Consider the following 6,000-nt stretch of genomic DNA (forward strand, 5'->3'; position numbering starts at 1 on the left):
AATATTTATTCTTTTTTACTCTGTATTGTGTAGTGAAGATATTTGTTTAAAATTATATTGTGTGAGTGGATTAAGACAATGATCATATTTTTAGACATCGAAAGCGTCAGTTCAGTCAAGTCTCAGGCTCGGGTTCTTTAGAGGGGGTTCACCCTGTCATCATTCTCATGTCAATTGAACTTAATCCATACCAGTAGACTTGCATGACAATCAATTTGAATAATTCTTAGTGTGTCATTTTATTGGCTACATTTATTTAATAATGCATAAAGTTGTATCATTTTGGCCTTGGTCTTGAAGTCCTACATGCATTACACATACAGGCACACCAGAGCATTATAAGACTATACCAGACGGGTGAGTAAATGTCTCAAAACATCTTTCAGCCTTTCCTGTCATTCACACCTCATGTTCATGCCTATGTGAAGTGCCTACAGTTCGTGCTTCCCTTCAGCCGCTTCTCTGCCCTTTGACCTTTGGATCATAAAGGCTTGTAGTTTCCAGGAGTAGGGACATTTAATTCTCCCATTAGATCTGATAATGTTTTCATCCATCAACACTTGCACAAGAGGGAACACGTTTTTTTTTTTTTTTTTGCATGCCACAATATATATTATTATTGTTAACTAAAATTAAAAATGTTGCCAATTGAAATAAATATAAATATTAGATACAGAACAGAAAAAAAACTTGAAGTATAAATTAGAATAAATTATAAATTAGAATTGTTGACTTGGCAACAAACTGAATATGAAGTAAAGCTAAATAAAATGAAATATTTTTTTAAAAAGCTAATAAAATGACAAAAGCAGAAAAAATATTAAAAGCTAAACTTAAAATTATAACTGAAAATCTAAAAATAAAATCTTAATTAATAGTATATAAATAATACTAAAATAAAAAAAAAGACTTCCTGTATAGTTCGATATCAGTTTTGCTCTGTTTAACAGTACTTTCATGCTGGTCTATATTCTCTGAAATTCATTATCTGCATCTCCTCACTGAAATATATGTGTGAAGACTGAGTCTTGTTCTTCTACCCTGACTATTGTTATTTAGGTGTTACAATGGAACTAGACCCCGTTGTCTGTGTCGGTGGGGGGCTGGTGGTCCTTTTGCTTCTTGTGTAACTGTAGATTGAGCAGCAGTTGTGTATTAATAGATCTGAGTGACGTGGATCAGCGGTGGCTCAACTCGATTGTTGGATTTTTGTGTTTATTTCAGGGATGGAGGCTAGGAGGTGACCCTCACAGCTCTTGCGTGGCCGAAGAAACGGAGGGCGTGAGGGGTACAGCAGATATTCAGCCATTCAGGCTCTCAGTAAGTGTTATGGTTACAGTTCACACACAGGCCTCAGACATTCTGTGTTTTGTTTCATTTGCCTTTCTCTCCTGTTCTTTGTTTCTTTTCACAGTACTTGAAATAGTTTTCACCACTGACTCTCTATGACTTTTCACCTCTGACACCTTGCCCCCTCTCTGACCTGGGCCCCATCAGGTGTGCTTGTGTGTCATGATTCTGACGTCCCTGTCATTGTACAGAATGTGTCCCGGCTCTGCTGGCATGTCTGTGCTCATGTTGCAGGACACGTTGCATTGCTGCAAAAATGCGCTAGATGATTTCATTCACAGTGAATTTCTTATATTCAAAATGACAAAATAATTACAAAACATTATTATTTGAATAATACAACCTGACTCATGATGGATATATGGTAATATGCTATTTTAAAGCACAAATGGCACTGTTTTGTTCAAAATATTGACATTATGGTAAAAAAATTTAAAGAAATTAATACTTTTATTTAACAAGGATGCATTAAATTGATTAAAGTGACAGTAAACACATTAACAAAGATTTATAAATGTAAATAAATGCTGTTTCTTTCTATTCATCCAAGTGTCCTGAAAAATATTGAGCAGAATATTAAAATATTTTAAGCAAAATATGAATTATTTTCAACATTAATAATAAAAACAATTGTTTCTTGAGCACCAAATCAGCATATTACAACGAAGACTGGACTGAAGACTAGAAATGGCTGTTCAGCTTTGCCATGACAGGAATAAAATTCATTTTAAAATGTTAAAAATAAAATTGTATTGTAATAAAATTTCGCAATACAACATATATATGGCGTATCAATACATGTCATCAGTAAAGGCAGCTGAAGTAAGAGTTGCTAGGTGTGAAAGATAACAGTGTACAAAAACACATTTTAAAAAGAGGAAGTTTGAGAGAAATTGATTGAGTGATGATCTTCTGCTGGTGAAGTGATTGACGGGGCGGAGGATATCTGATGTTGTGCTGGAGAGAGATCGGACATGGAACTGACAGGTTAGTGCCGGAAGATTTAAGAAATAACATTCCCTCATTTTATGAGTATATTTATCCTTCTGTAGCTCTGTCATTGTGTATGTGTCTTCCTTTTTAGGTCTGCACTTGGCTCGGGGAACATACAGAGACGCTGCTGATGACAGGAAGACGGATCAAGGGAAAGAGAAGAGGGACTCAGGAAAGCCAAGATGCTGGGATGAATTGAAGGTTAAATATATACAGTGGTGAATGAGAGGAGTGTAGAATGGAGTTAGGGAAACAAATATGAAGAAGAAAGTTTAGAAGTGACAGAGTAAAATGTGAATTTGAGGAATTAGAGAAAGTAACGAAGAGGAAAATATGGGGGAACAACATCTTGGCAATATTTGACGGTGGTTGAGCTGTCAAGTCTGCTTAACTGATCTAACAAATACATTATTTTCAAACACATTGGTGATTACTATGGGCTTTTTTTCTTAATTTTTTTTTTTTTATTCATAAATGAACATTAATGTATTAATAAATACTGAAGCCAGGGTGATTTCACACATCTTACACACGTGTACAGTATGTTGTGTACATGTGTGCGCCAAACAAGCGTGTGACAGGTGTTGGACAGGAATGGTGTTAAATTCTCAGCACTGTCCCTATTCCTGGTTATTTGAATCTGTGGCTCCAAAGTATGGAGCTGTAATCCAGTCTTTAATGACTAACGTCTCTATATACGCACATAGACTGCACGCACACAGATGGCACGTGAATATGTTCAAGATCATGTAGACCAACCCAGAAGTGCATTTATTACTTTTAATGTTATTTTATAACAATTTTTTTTTTTTTTTTTTTTTTTGTACAATCACATTGAAAAATGTTCTGCCCCTAAAGCATAATTTTTTTTTGTCAATTAACTTAAATTTACCAAATGTGGCAACATCCAAATTAAAATGTGAAAAATATTACAAGTTAAACGTTTTACTTTTTTATAGTGTTATACTGTACATTGTATTCCCATTTTATCTGAGAAGCAAATGCAATAAAACATTTCCCTCCATTATTTAAGTTGGGTGAAAATAATAGTAGCTTATTATTATAGGAAGCCCATTGCCTAGAAAAAAATAAGGTTTGTTTCTTGGAATTCTGAGAAAATTATATAAACTGATTTACAATTGTGAGATGTCAACTTGCAATTCTGAGGGAAAAAAAAATCTGAATTGCAGGATTTAAACTGAGAACTCTCACCTTTTTTCTCACAATTCCGAGATAATACCTCACAATTCTGAATTTATTTATCAGAAATCTGAGTTTACATCTCAATTCTGATTTTTTTTTTTTTTGTCCACCACAGAATGACATAAAAAGTTAATTGTCTTTATTTAGTGATTTTTTTATTTTTTCTCACAGTTGTAAGTTTTATATATCACAATTTGGAGTTTATAAGAATATATCATAAAGTTTTTTTTGTTCTGTGGCAGTAATGGGCTTCCATGCATTTTAAAGCACTGGTGATTTAATGTGTTTTGACATGTCTCACTATGTGAAATAATAGATGCACTGACCATCATAAAGGCAGGGACAACATTATTTATGTGGGTGGTTGGGAGCTGTCAGATGAAAGAGAATGTTTTTGAGTGAGTGCATCAGATGTCACAGCTGTGAAAAACAGTTATCAGCTTTTACAGCGAAGGAACATTTCTATGGGAACAGCTTCTTATCACTATTAATAATAGCAGGGTTGTCCTTGGGTATTCTTGAAAGAAGAGAGGACAGAGGATATCCCAAAGAAAATCTAACACCCTCACTCAATAACCTCTCTCGCTCTCTCTCTCTCACTCTCTCTCACACTCTCTCTCTCTCTCTCACACTCACTCACTCTCTCTCTCTTTCTCTCTCTGCCCCCTTCAGGTTATATTTAGTTCGGCTTTAGGGGTGTCGACCTCTTGCTCTGCAACAGACTCTAGCCTTACAAGGCCCAACCACAAGCATGGTTGCATAGCAACCCTTGATGTTTTCACCTATGTGAACGAGTCCACCAATGTGCTACAGTAGCAGCTAATCATCATAATCATCTAATAAGCATCAACAACATCAGCAGCAGACTGAGCATGTGCACCTCATGTCTGGTGATGCTCCTGTTGCTAGATGTGCTATTATGCATTAATAATTTTATGAAAGGTTATTGTAGTTTTTAATTATTTTGTTTTTATTGCTAATTTATTTTCAATTTTTCTCATTTTAATTTTCGTTTTTTCCTTTTTAATTAAATGTTTTATTAATTTTGTGTTTGTGTGTGTTCTAGTTTGGTTATTTAGATTTATTGTAGTTTTATTATTTTAGGGCTGCCAAAGTTTAATGTGCTATGCTAACTACTATCATTTAAAGATATTTAACTGCTAATTTCTTAGCACAGTCTAGCTTTATTGCCAGTTGCATTCTCATGTTTAATGTATATTAAGTTCTAAAACTAAAATTAATTTGTGACCATTTTTATTTTACGTTTTGTGGTCATGAAAATGCATTTAGAGTACCTGTAGCTTTAGTTAATAATTTTATTTTATTTTATTTATTTAAAGTTTAAATTAATGATAACACTTATTTTACATGTTTTTCCTGTTTTAACACAAATTCTAAAAATAAAAGTTAAAAAATAAATAAATAAATAAATTGGGCAAAGAATAGTGGGTAGATTAATCTATTACATTTATTTACATTGCATTTTAAACAATAACGATCAGATTAGTTAGTTATGCTTTCACTATATACTTTGACAAAAATCTTTCATAGCATTATAAATAGAAGTGTTGGGGAGTAACTAGTTACATGTAACAGCATTATGTAATTTAATTAAAAAATAAATGTAAGTGTACATTACAGTTACTGAGAAATCAATGTGTAATTAAATTACAGTTACTTATAAAAATGTTAACAATTACAAAGGGGGTTACATCTGAATATTTTTTGTAAAAAAATGATATGTTGAATAATATTAATTTGTTGCTTTGCCTGTTTTTAATGTGCATATTGCCTCCTGCCGTTTAAAGGCTGTTTAGTAAAGTTATGCTACCCTCATGCTTTTGATTGGTTCTCTTGTTTGAATTTGCAGCACACCACTGCCATTGAAAGATTTGCTACAATGCAAGTAACAGTTCAGTGCAAAATATGTTTTCCCATATTAAAGTGCTATTGACATCAAAGGTTTCAATGTTGAACCTGAGGAAGTATCTGCATAATGTAGCCTTCAGTTAACTGTAAGCATTCATTAAATAAAATAGGAAAGACGTTGCCTATTCCCACCTAATGAGTATTCAAGACATATTTCTGTATTGCCTGGTGCATGTCCAGTCATTTATTTAACAATGTTAATCTCCATTCATAACAAATTAGCAAGTCTGCTAGCTAGCTAAAGAGGTCTTTACCAGCCACACTTCTATTTATGAACCCTTTGACTGAAAATATATAGGTAAAGTTTTTCCTTCCTTGAATAAGGTCGGTAACCATGCCAGATCTAATATTACAGTTATTTCAGCATTGTAGCATAACCTACTACATGAATGTAATTGAGTTGTGAAATTCAGGGCACCAAAGCAGCTTTGAGTACTATACTGTAAGATTAACCTTGCCTGGTTTAAATGTTTGAAAATGATTAACAGTTGAAAACATTTGAAATGTAATCAAAAAGTAATCAAA

The sequence above is a fragment of the Onychostoma macrolepis genome, chromosome 03, assembly GCF_012432095.1.
Source record: "Onychostoma macrolepis isolate SWU-2019 chromosome 03, ASM1243209v1, whole genome shotgun sequence".
Classification (NCBI taxonomy): Eukaryota; Metazoa; Chordata; class Actinopteri; order Cypriniformes; family Cyprinidae; genus Onychostoma; species Onychostoma macrolepis.